We start from the raw sequence: 13,660 nt of genomic DNA, 5'->3' as shown, positions 1-13,660 counted from the left end.
TCAACTGCCAGGCTACACTGCAGAGGTGAGGACAGAAGCTGACTCTGGGAGCTCAGTGCTGGCAGCCAGCAATCACTATCTTTGACTTGAGTAGCAAAGTTGATTTGTCTCAAGAGAAGCAGCTATGGATTTGTCTTTGATTGCTGTTAATTCTCTTAATGAGAAAATCTATAAAGAGAACTAGGAGGAAGAGAGATTTTTATTGTCTTTCTTTTATTTTAATGACAACAGAAGATATAATGTAGAGGGGGGAAGACTTTCTTGTGGGCACTGGGCCTGTTCACCACAGAAAGAGGCTGGCTGAGGCCCAGCTCCCCAGGAAGGAACTCGTGAGAAAATGAGGTGTCAGGGGAACAATAAAACTTCTAGGAAATGGCATGTGTCTTCAGAAGGAAAACAGGAGCAGCTGAGGGAACAGAGAGCTCCTGATGAAATCAAGATTTGTGTGTGGCTTAGGCTTGGGGCCTTGGGACAAGGGAAAGGAGAGGCTTGATGAAAGAATCTTCCCTGAGAAAACACAGAATGGTTATAGACATCATAAATTTGCACTCAGGCCTTATTCTTAACCTAATCATCACACCTTCAGAGGTGGCAGGATTCCTGGCAAGGGGAGGGCCAAGAGGTGACAGTGAGATGTGTCCATCCATTTGTCTGTCTATCAGTAGCTGGCATGGCCACATCCGCCCTAGGCCCTAACTTTGTGGACGTAATTATTTGCTTCTCTAGTGCCTGTGGGTTTTCATCTCTCTGGTTGCCTTCAGGTCCCATCCCAGAACAAGGTCGTGAGCATAAATCAGCCCCCAGAGGTCCAGGAGGAAGCTTCCAACTTCCAGACCTGGCCTAGCCCTTGCTGGCATTGTTGCAGGCCCAGTCTAGTGGAATATTTTGAGCCAAGGAAATCAAACTGTGTTCTGATGGATTCATGAAGTGGTAGGATGTTAGGACTGAAAAGAACCTCTGGGATAACTAACTTGCTTAACCAACTAACAGATGAGGAAAGTGAAGCCTGGCGGGGCAGAGGGAGTACTTTGCTCCAGCTCGCGTGGTTGGCAAGAGCCAGAGCCAGAGAACACATGTCGGCTCCTTCTCCTGACTCGCAATAGAAAAGGACCAAGTACAACAGAGAGAGCTACGCTGCCTTCTCACACATCCCTGGTCCACACAAACGTGCGTGCTGACACACCATCAAATAGAGCCAGTGGGGAAACAGAGCTGGCCTCAGCTTCAGGTAATCAGACAGCTCCAGGTGGCATCCTCAAATCAGGCAGTTAGTGGTCAACATCACTGTTGGATAGGCTTCTGGGTTCCCAATATGCAGTTCACCTTAAGTATTTCTTTTATTGTATGACCTTCCAGTCCAGACCTTCAGAAGCTCTCTGCTGTCCAGCATATTAAGCCCCTCTATCAGTTTACATTCAGTCAAGAAAATGTAATCTCTATGACTGTATGGGAATAAGAGGATTAATACTGGAATAAGAACTTAAATGTAGGGAGATTTGGGTGGGGGTAAAGATCAAGAAGGATCTACCATCTGGGGATCAGAGAAATATTGACTAGAATGAATCCTGATGAACTGGAGTAGGGATGTTCTCCAACCACTCTGACCATGAAGGAAGCCTGTAGTGTCTGACTACCACAACTTTCTGAAAAGAATTCATTCCTACCTTCCAAATACCATGCATTTTCTCATTGGCAAATTAACCCAAAACTCTACAGGGAAGGAAATTTGTTCTTAGAAGGATTTGGTGGTGGTGCTACCAACACAGCAATAACACAGTCTTAATTCAGCAGCCTGTTTTTAAAAGGTTTTTACAGCTCAATCTTGCCAGTCTAATACCCCTTCTTAATAGACAGGGACACAGAAGCATGCTGTCCCATGCCAGTAGTTGTGGGTGTGTAGCTGAGGTTATCACAAGTACCTCCTGTGGTCACCATTGCAGTACCCAGGCCAATAGTCTAAAGTGATCAAATCCTAGTGGAGCAAAAAGAGGTGTGTGTGCTTAGTCGCTCAGTTGGTACAACTCTTTGTGACCCCATGGACTATAGCCTGCCAGGCTCCTCTGTCCATGGGGATCCTCCAGGCAAGAATACTGGAGTGGGTTGCCATGCCCTCTTCCTGGGGATCTTCCCAACCTGGAGATGGAATCCAGGTCTCCTACATTGCAGGCAGATTCTTTACCATCTGAGTCACCCAGGAGCCAAGTTGAGCCAGTGGCTGGAATCATGGGCTACTGAGGGGGTGGTGAACAGAATAAGTGGAGACAATGTAGAGCCAGAGGCCTGAGAGATTGCCTAAGCTGGGTTTCAGGTGTTTTCAGAGTGTCTTGACATCAGTGGTCCATAAGAGTGGCTACTCCTCAGAACCACCTGGGGAGTTTTTACAAAATACCAACATCCAGGCCCCACGCACATGGTGAGTTTTATAAAGTGTAAGAAAATGCTATTGGCTGAGAGGTGGGATGGGGTGAGGTAGGTAGAGGATAACTAGGAGGCTTGCAGAGTAGTGATGATTGGGATAATTTCAAAGAAGAAGCTAGAGGAAATTGACCAAAGATAAGGTTAAAGATCATGAATCTATAGAGTAACAAAGTTTATGGTTATTCATTTCTTCCCCCAACATTACTCAGCTGCACAGGTGTAGAAGTAGAGTATGAAAGAGGTCTTGAGTTGAAGTTTCGTCAGGCAGATATGGCAGAAAGATTCAAGGACAGAGCAACTGAGGATGTCTGGTAAAGTAAGTGCAGTGATCAACCATGGAGTCCTCGATGGACGGAGAAGGAGGAGAGAGAATGGTAGGAGACAGTCTGGGTGGGGGTGGTAACATGGAGGGATGAATTTACTGGGAAGGGTTGGCAGCTGTGGCCAAGTAAGAAGCATAAGAGGCACTTTTCTGAGGGAACAGCTCCAAGTGATAAGATGTGGGTCTGAATCATACAGAGGGGATGTGCCGTGTGCTGTCACTTCAGTCATGTCCGGCTCTCTGAGACCCCGTGGACTCATGGAGCCCACCCAGCTCCTCTGTCCATGGGATTCTTCTAGCAAGAATACTGGAATGAGTTGCTGTTTCCTCTTTGGGGGGTCTTCCTGACCCAGGAATTGAACCTGTGTCTCTTAAATCTCCTGCATTGGCAGGACGGTTCTTTACCACTAGCGCCTGGGAAGCCCTTTTACTGTAGACAAGATAGTAAAATGAATCAAGGAAGCCCAGAGATTATGAAGCAGGTCGTTTGACAAGAGACTTACGTAGATATTGAAATTACCTGAGGCTGTGGAATGAAAAAAATTGTGATCCAATCTCCATATCCTCAATAACAGGGGCCTGGAAGTCCGCAGGTGACACCTGTAGTTGAAGAACAAGGCCCTCAGAGTGAGTGCTCTTAGACTGCTTGGTCTCAGCCAATAATAACCACCAGACATGTGAACCCATCAAGCATGGGTTGCCACTTCCTTCTCCAGGGGCTCTTCCTGACCCAGAGATTGAACCTGAGTCTCCTGCTTGGCAGGCAGATTCTTTACCACTGAACCACCCGGAAAACCCCTTAAAAAAGAAGAGGAGCTAAAAATTAAGTTCTTTTCTAAGGGTTACAAGGGGCTTCCCAGGTAACACAGTGGTAAAGAATCCATCTGTTAATGCAGGAGACAAACAGGAAACTCAGGAGACATGGGTTTGATCCCTGGGTCAGGAAGATCCCTTGGAGTAGGATATGGCAACCCCCTCCAGTATTTTTGCCTGGAAAATTCCATGGACAGAGGAGCCTGGTGGGCTCACAAAGAGTCAGGCACAACTGAGCACTCACACAGGCAAGGGTTATAAAGGGTCGTAAGGAAATTCTGAGGAGTGATTGTGGAGATGGTTTCATGAGTGTGTATATGTTGAAAGTTATCCTTGGGTCTTCTAATATGAGAAGTTCGTTTAAGTTCATTTTATGCCAATTATATCCCCTGGGAAAGCTGTTACTAAAAAAAAAAAAACAAATACGTAGTTTGCTTTCTCAATTTACTGAATTCATACAGGTTTAGCTTGTTCACTGTAACACATGTGGAATTCCTCCCACTCCACCTTCCTTCTGCCCACATTGTTGTCCTGGGGAAACACTTTCAGTAAGTGGGCTACTGTGATATTTCAATCAAGTCCAGGCAAAAGTGACTATCCAAACTATACTTTTTTTATGTAACACTTAAGTATTATTTAATGTATTTCAGAGCAATGTTGATAGATAAAATAATTAGATGGTAAAGATCTGGGAAGTCATTTTCCTTCATAAGTCTTCTCATCATAACTTGCACTTTTCTTAATTTAACTTACTCCTGACTTTAATTCAGAATACCTGAATACACATGTGAACCCACAAAAACAAATCCTTCTAGGCTTTAATTTCAATGAATATTATAGGCCTAACTTTAGCCATGTGGAAACCCAAGAGTCAATAGAATTACAAACCATTATGAAGAGCAGAAGAATAAAAATGATTTACTTCCCTTCTTTCTTAATCTGCCAACCAGGGATATGGCATTACTTTCTTAAATGTTATTTCCTCTGCTAGCAGTTTTACAATGCTTCTATTATATCCTCCATTTTTCTCATGAATAATATTTTATCACTCCCTAAGGAACTTTGTTTACATTCTATTATAGAGCATCTGGAAAGGTTAGAAATCTTTTGAATCCAAATTGCTTAATTGGGGTATCAGAAGTCACTTCCACTGATGCCCAATCTATATTCCAAGATGTGAGTTGTCATGGTATCGGACTAGAGTGTAATAGGGAGGACGTCAGAAAAGCTCCTATTTTGTGGTAATCTCATTTATAAAGTTCCTATGAATGTTTCCTCCCTGGGATTGCTTTGTAACCATTTACCCATTACAGTTTGCTCCCTTGGAGTCAGTAGAAGCTTCAGTCAAAGCAATCTGCTAAGGTTTAGAGAGATAGATCTGTATCTATCTTTCTTACATCACTCTGGGACCCAAAGAAGAAATAATGAAATGGGGTGGGGAAAGATCATGGTTATAGTCTGCCTGCAAGGGCCAATGTACATTTTGTGTAGTCACCACTTTCCTGGGTTGGAATTCATAAGCCCAACCATCTTATGTCTGTGATACTTTCTTAGGTATGGTAAGAATGGCTAAAGAGTCCTATACCACAACTGTGGGATAAAGATACTGTGTTGGGTTAGATTCCTCCAAAACAGATCTTGTATACTGAGGAGAGGAACAGGGAGTAAAAAAGAGAATCGAAAAAGACAATGTCAGTGACCAAGCAGATCGCAGCTGCAGACTTCAAACAGCACAATTCTATCTCCTTTCCTTTGTGACTGTTAATGGGTGGGCTTTGACTTAATTTGGTCCAATATGGAAACCAGATTGCCTGCTAGTTGGGGAAGAGGTTTTGTGGACATGGATCAAGAGAGAATATAGACCCAGGAGTTATTGATAGATATCCCATGACCATGGAGCCGACCTTAAGATGAAACTAACTGTTAAAAGTGGAATAAAGAGATGGAAAGAAATCCATTCTTGTTGATATCTTTGATCCCCTGCACTAATCCTGCTTCAGGACTTTCCCCTTACACAAGCCAAAGTGCCCTCTCTATTGATGAAGCTGATTTGTGTTTATTCTTCTGGCTACTTGCCACCTAAAGAATCTTAACAGATATATTATTAGTGTATGCAAAGTGTTTAGTGTAGGACCTGACATATAATAAGTGAAACACAAATGACACCTATAGTTACACAGAACGAAATGATGGAGAGTGAAATTAAATCTTATATAAGCCCTTCAAAATATGTGTTACTTTGGTATACACATAGGAATAAGAAGAGGGTGTCCCAGGGGCTCAGTGATTAAAAAAAAAAAATCCACCTGCAATGCAGGAGGTGTGGGTTCAATCCCTGGGTTGGGAAGACCCTCTGAAGAAGGAAACGGCAACCTGCTCCAGTATTTTTGCCTGGGAAATCCCATGGACAGAGAACACTGGTGGCCTACAGCCATGGGGTTGCAGAGTCAGACATGACTTAGTGACTGAGAACACACACAGGAATAAAAAGAGTATATAAAGACATGAAGAGGATAGTAGTTGATCACAATTACTAGCATCTGCCCATCTCAACAAGCCAAGTTTGAGAGAATAAAGAGCTTCAACATGCCACTAGTCAATGAGAATGTCCACTGGGCAGAACTGCCCATCATGCCAGCAAGTGTGATTAATGTTGCTACTTAGGCCATAGAATAAGTTCCTGCTCCCCTGATGCCGACTGCAAAGGTTCACCTCATGGGTCTAATTCCCCAGTTACTGCTTAGACTCTAGTTTCCTGCTCAGTCTACAGTGTGAGCTGAAATCCACACATTTGATCTGAATGCTAACAACTAGATCATTCCAGTCCCATGCAACGAGGCTCATCTTTCACTTGCAGGCACCTCATTTTTCCAAGGAGCACTCAATGTGGCAAGGTGACTGAGGTTGAGGGCCTGCGTGCCTGCTAAGTTGCTTCAGTTCTTTGTGATCTCATGGATTCTAGCCCTCCAGGCTCCTCTGTCCATGGGATTCTTCAGGCAAGAATACCAGAGTGGGTTGCCAGAGGTTGAGGGCAACTTTGTACTAAGAACTAGCTCTCCCCCATGACTGGGGAGTGGTATCAGCTCTGCCTGAGTCCTCGTTATTCTCAGTTCTCTGAATTGTTGCTTGTCAAGGCAAGCAGTTCAGAAATGAAGTATTATTCCCCACAATTACTGTCCCTGGAACTGCCATCCCGAAGGCCCAAGAATAGAACAGTTGGAAGTTAGGGGCACGGCTCACCTGGCCTGCTCCATGAGTCATATGTGCTAACCTCCAGAATCATTTCCCAGTCTCCCAGAGCATCCCAACACCTCATCCAGCCTCCAAGGCCAGAGAAAGTCTCTCTTGTCTTTACACCTAATATTTGCTCTATTTCCCATCCCGAGACAGATTCACAATTAAAATTCTCACAGTTGTCTCCCTTATCTCTAATAGACAATTGGAAAAGCGAAACATTCTCTGATGGTTACCTTTCCCACCATGGTTTAAGAGGTACAACCTTATACCATGGTTACTTCATTACATAAGTATATATAAATGTACCTTCCTCTCTCTCTGAAAAGAAGGTCTTTGAAAGCAGAAATCATACTATATCTGATTCAAGCCTATGTGCCTAGCTCCTGATTGTGTATCTGGTATATAACAGAAAGTCAGTCAACATCTGTTAAATAGAAACCCAGATAGGTGGATGGAGACATGGATGGATAGGGGGTGGAAAGATAGATGAATGGATGGATGGATGATAGATGGACATTAAATAAGTAAATCTAAATCCATCCCAGGAGCCCAAACAATGCCTCTTGATCCAAGTTCTTTGACTTAGAAAAGAGTAAAAAAAAATCAATATTTTCTATTAGACCTTAAAAGACTTTCTCATAGAAAATCATTTATTAACTGCTCCCTCCAAAACTGTAATGTATAAATTCTAAACTGATTTTATTGATGAGGAAACAAAAGTTCAGAGACGTTAAATAAGTTGTCTACATTAATTAGCCAGCTAGCAACTGGCCTAAAATCAGGTCCTATGCTCCAGGGTCCAGACTGTTTCCACTACTGAGTTGCCTCTCATAAGAGAGTGGAAAACCTCTCATTTCTTGAAATTACATTAGACTTTTTACAGAAATAAATGTTTAGTGCATACATTAAGAATCCGATGGCAACATGAAAGACTACAGGGTAAAATGAATATAAAAACAGAGTGAGTTATTGCAGAAAAAATGCACATTTGTTTTTAATGTGATTCTACTTTCTTTTCTTTCTTTTTTTTTAAATAAACCACCAACTTGCAACAATTAGGTTATAGTTATAGGCAGTTTGGAGAAGGATGTTTTGAATTAGCAACGAAATTGTCAGGTTTCTTTGTGGAGCATTTTATTGTTGGGTACAGTTGGAGGGAATCAGTCCCCAAGGGAGGCCCATTTGTCATTCAGATAATTCTGCTGAACAGATGACTTACCCACAGAGCATTCTTCTTGCCTTCCTCCTCCCAGCTCTCAGCACTCAGCCATGCCTCCTCGGGCCACCAGGACTGTGCACAGAGCTTCAGAATTGGAAGGGACCTCAGAGAGCAGTGAGTGTGAGCCTTGGTTCACATAGGAATCCCTCTTCAGTTCCCGCAACCTGAGGTCACACAGACCCTGCTGATAACCTACCATAATAGGGTCTGTGAGAAGTGATGGAAGTTCAAATCCAAGCTCTTCCCTAGTACTTCACTTGGTCTGGAACCTCAGACAAGCTCCATAACTTCTCTGACTTTCAGTTCTCTCATCAAACAAACTTTCAGAAACAAGGTGAGGACTTCATGATCAAAGGCACACAAAATGCCCCATATAGACCCTGGCTTATAGAGGTGCTCAATAAATAGGATTATTCTTGATTGTTGGGGCCTTTAAAATGTTGTTGGAATATTTGCACTTGCATCTTTCTAGTTCTGGTTTCTCTGACTGTGAAGGGCAAATCCTCCTCATAGTCACCCTTCAGATATTGACAAGCAGCTCTCATTGTCCCTATGTCATCTCTTCTTCCACATTAAACAGCTCTGGACTCTTCAGCTTCCTCGTGGCATGGTTTGTTATCCCCTCTATCCTGGTCTCCCTGATCTGCATGTATCCTACTTTGCCAGTGATCCTAGTACAGTGCCATAACTCTAATCAGCAGGTCAGCTCTGAGGGGGATAAAGTTTGTACCTTTCATCTCTCCATCTTGTCTTCTCCCATCCCAATCTCAAACTCTTTGAGCCTTCACGTGCCCCTGACACACCTCCTCACTGATGGCCCAACATAAGGAAGGTTGTTTTATTGAACTTGGTCCAGATGCAGGAGAAGATATTGAGTGTGGGCTCCTGGATGTACCCAGAAGCAACTTCCCCTTGCATCTCCATAATACTAACCCTCCCACCCTGCTTAATAGGTGAGAGTCCATATCACCCCCATGCATCCTGATGATGACATTAAGGATAATTTTACTTCTCCAAGGGCTTCTGAGTTCCCAGTACACATGAGAAAAATATGTGGATTTTTCTACAATGTTTTTGACTCCTCAAAATCATCAGGAATTATTGCCAAAAGGTGCCAGTATTTGGGGCATGAGCTACATGGGTCCCTTATAATTCCCTTATAATTCCCATCCCAATTATTGATGCATTAGTAAAAAGTTAAGACAGTGTTCAAAACCATAAATATGGGCCAAAGACTTTAATGTATATCCAAAGTATCTGAATATATAAAGAGATTTGCAATAAACTGGGGGTAGAGTTCTAAGATTTCAGCAGTTCTTACACTAATCCCTGATTTATTTATTATTGGAAAATCAAAGATCCCTTATACTTTATGCCAGCATAAAGCTAGAGGCATATGATTTGGCATCAGCTCAAGTCTAAGGGTTCAATACCAGGCCTGAGAAACCCAGGGCTGTGTGATAAGAGGCAGCACATTTCCTAGGATCCCCAGCTTGGTTCAAAGCTTAGACACCAAAGATGAGTAGAGGTGATTTAGACAGAGAAGAGCACTGAGCTGTGTGTACACATGGTTCCTGTTGCCTTCTTTCCTCCCAGAAACAGGTTTAGAAGGCTGGTGTGGGCCTACATTAAGCATTTACAAGGGAGCAGATTGGAGATTCCAAGATGTAAATGATGTCTCAAAATTCAGGAGACTGAAAATCCAACCTTGCTTTAAAATTAATTGTCAGCAGCCAAAATGCTTACATACTTGGTTCATTTGGAAGGTGAATACTACACTGATTTAAAGACTGACTTTTGCAAGTGGTCTAATAGTACATAATGCACTTTGAGACAGACAACACTGTCCTTTTGTTTTCAGAATGGAAGAAAGAAATGCCTCTGCTCTTTCCTTCCTTTGGGCACAAGCTGAAGCCCAGAGTGATGAGACAGAAGGTAGACTGACCTATCGTATACAGTAAGTTACTCCAAGGTCCTTGAGCCCAAAGTACCCCCACTTTCTTTGCCAAGATATCACATGGAAGTTGTTCTCCTTCAGTACCATTTTTAAAATCTTTTTTCTTCATCTTCATTAAAGTTGAGGCATTATATCATCCTAGAACAAGCCAACCTGTCTTATTAAGGAACTAATTTGTTTCAAGCTGATTTGAGACATTTTATATATGTTCTAACAATCATGCCTGACAAAGTCCATTCCTCTAAGGTGAAACTGACTTCTCCCCTTTATACCAGTGAGAACATGAAGATGCATAAAGTCTCAGAGTGACTTTCCCAAGGTCCCAGGGCTTGGTCACTAAACCATGCATGATTTCCATTGCACAGTGTCAGTCCTCCAAAGACCTGGATCCCAAGGAGAGAAGAGGAAGATTGGAGTAGAAGAGAGAACTTTAGAGGAATCTGTGCTCAACAATTGTGAGGTCTGGGGCAACTCTACTTTACTATTGTAGAAAATAAGAATGTCATTCCTTACTTTACAGAGTTGCTATGATGATCAAATGAGGTGACATGCAAGAGTGTTTTATTCAGGCCTAGTGTATATGGTCAGTGTCCCACATAAGTAAGTGAAATCTGATTCTGTCTCCAGAAACTAATTTTCACAAGGAGGCAGGGAAGAAGTTACCCGGAAGAGGCACAGGGCATAGTAAATGACAGCAAGACCCATCGTCCAGCCTGTAGGGCCCTCTGAGGCCAGGTGCCAGGGCTCCTACCTCTGGACAGATCTGGTAGAACTGAGAAAGTGGACCAGAAGCTGCCTTGCCACTTCCTCAGCTTGTAGAGACCAAATAACCCACTGTGCATGATGTCCAAGGAAGAACAAATATAGATGCCCTCATCTTCCCTGAATCATTGATTGTGTTTGTCTTGTGAAAAGGCCTATTGCTGTCTTTATGGGAAACTGTAAAAAAGTATTTTTGATCCTCGTTTATCCAAGAATAACACAATCCCCCCCTAAATAGCTATTTTATTATGACCGCAATCAAAGCTGAAAACAATTTTGTTTTCCCCTTTGAGGTCCTTGGAAACAATTTTAATTTCATAATAAAGTGAAGCAGTCCAGGCTTTGCTTCTCAGAGACAGCAGACCAGGGGTATGGATCCAGGAGCCCAGGAGTCAGAGGTGGGCCTGTGCTGGGGGGCTTTCCCACAGTCGGTGATCCAGATGGCTTGGAAATCATTCCAGAAACCTACAGTGCTCTTCCCCAGCAGGCTGTCACCGTATAGGAGGACAGAGCATGGATTGATATCACACCACAGAGAAAAACATATCCATGTAGGAGAAATCTAGCACTTCAGCCAATCTCAGACCATGGTGGTGGGGATCCAGAGAGAGAAATGGATCTGTGATAGGGGATGGGTCTTCCCTGTGCAGCCTGCTTAGCAGCAAAGCTCCACCCAGGACCCCATCCTGGAGGACAGCCTCACCATCCCTGCTGCCTCAAGTCAGAAGCCTGAGTCCTACTGATATCCATGGCCCCACAGTGGGCTGCCATTTCCTTCTCCAGGGGATCTTCCTGACCCAGGGATAGAAGCTGCATCTCCTGCATTGGCAGGCAGATTCTTCAGTGAACTCTTTACCACTGAGCCACCGGGGAAGACCTCTTTAGCGTGTTAAGTCTTCCTCATTTCTCTCTTAGCTTTTTCCCCTAAACTCATCTCTTTCTCTGTAACCACTTTTGCTCAGACACTGTTGTCTCACTCTCATTGGACGGTTATAGAATCCCCTGGTTGGTCTCTCTGCCTCCAACTTGTTTCCACCCATTCCTCCTCCATTTCACCAAGCCCATCTTACACTTTAATAGTGAAAGCGAAAGTTGCTCAGTTGTGTCTGACTCTGTGTGACCCCATGGACTGTACAGTCCATGGAATTCTCCAGGCCAGAATACTGGAATGGGTAGCCTTTCCCTTCTCTAGGGGATCTTCCCAGCCCAGGGATCAAACCCAGGTCTCCGATGTTGCAGGCAGATTCTTTACCAGCTGAGCCACAAGGGAAGCCCAAGAATACTGGAGTGGGTAGCCTATCCCTTCTGCAGCAGATCTTACCAGCCCAGGAATTGAACCAGGGTCTCCTGCATTGCAGATGTGTTCTTTACCAACTGAGCTATCAGGGTAACCCTATGTCTTACACTTTAGTCCTCCACTAAAATCCTCTAGGATCTCTCAGTGGCCTTGAGTTAAGTCCCAATTTCTTAGCCTGGTATGTAAGACTATGCATTTTTTGGTCTCTGCTTACCTCTGGTTACTTAGGAAGAACTATCTTTTTGCAAGGTTGTTTTATAAAAGTGAATCTAGATTCTTATCTCTATATTTCCTGATTTTTTTATGATGAATATTTTTAACACAGAAAAGTTGAAAGAATTACAGAGTGAAACCCATATACCTGCAACTCAGATTCTACAATTAGCATTCTATAATATTTGCTTTATCACATATTTATCCATTCATCCATTCCTCCTTCCATGTATAAATTTAACTTATGTTTGATGCATTTCAAAATAAGTTCTGGACCTCAGTGTTTTTCATCTGTTAACCTTCAGCATATATATCATATGACCATTAGATTTGTTTACCTCATCCTTTTCCTCCAAAATGACTTCTGAAAGCATAGATATATTAGGACTAACAGATTTGCAAAACGCAAGTTAAGTATAAAAAATAAGAGCAAGTTAAGGGAAGAGAAAAAGTTTATAAAGAATCTCTGACTGAAGAAAATTATGCAAATGAATGCAAAAAATACCTCTGAGCTTCCTAGAAACCAAAAATCATATTAGGTATATTGCTTTAATCTTCTTGTAGAAGGCCTACTAGGGACACATTTTTCAAGTCTTGAAATCTGTGAATTTGTCAGTCAGGTATGTTGTTAAAGGGCACTTAGAAATGTAGAAATGACACTAATAGAATACAATGGTTAAGAACTCAGACTCTGAAGCAAGAGGACTTGAGTTCAAATTTAGCTGCACCACTTACCATATATGGGAGCTTACACAAAGGCTTTTAACCATTCAGGTTCCCCATCTGCAAAATGAAGATCTCACAGCACCAATTTCATCTTGTTTATTTGGTGACTTTAATCAGATAATGTGCTTAAATCACTTAATATAGTGCTGAGCACATAGTAAGCACTCAATAATTATAGTTGTTATTTTAGCAGTAAAAAGAAATGCTTCAGCAGAAGGTGAGATTATAACATCAAAGCATAGTTTTTTATAAAAGCTTTTATATGTCACAGTGATAATATTCAGAAATAATGTTTTCTTTCAATCTAGCTTAGTACAGAGAAAAATCTAGATACTCTTTGAGGAATACAGAAGGTATCATTGATTGCTTATACAATAATGATCCCTGCTTCTTTCTAGAATAATCTAAATTTTATTCAGCTAACAGACAAAACTCAGAGCAAAATGTTCATCCCCTGAATGTGAATCATTCTAATTCTAAGCCAATCATGTTAATTCCATGCCCAGAAGTTAGTGATTGATCTAGAAATAAATAATTAGACTTAAGGAACAGTGTGCTGGAATGAGTGTGCAGAGAACCATCCTGATAAAAAGGGAGGGAAAACTCCAAGGGAAAGGCCTATTCCCCACTTTCTGTTTTATATGGTATATGAGGATTTAATGCATGGTATTACAGTAGCCACTTTGTGACCACGAG

This window comes from Cervus canadensis, chromosome 11 (assembly GCF_019320065.1).
Source record: "Cervus canadensis isolate Bull #8, Minnesota chromosome 11, ASM1932006v1, whole genome shotgun sequence".
NCBI classification, from domain to species: Eukaryota; Metazoa; Chordata; class Mammalia; order Artiodactyla; family Cervidae; genus Cervus; species Cervus canadensis.
Note: the sequence above shows the minus strand (reverse complement) of the source record.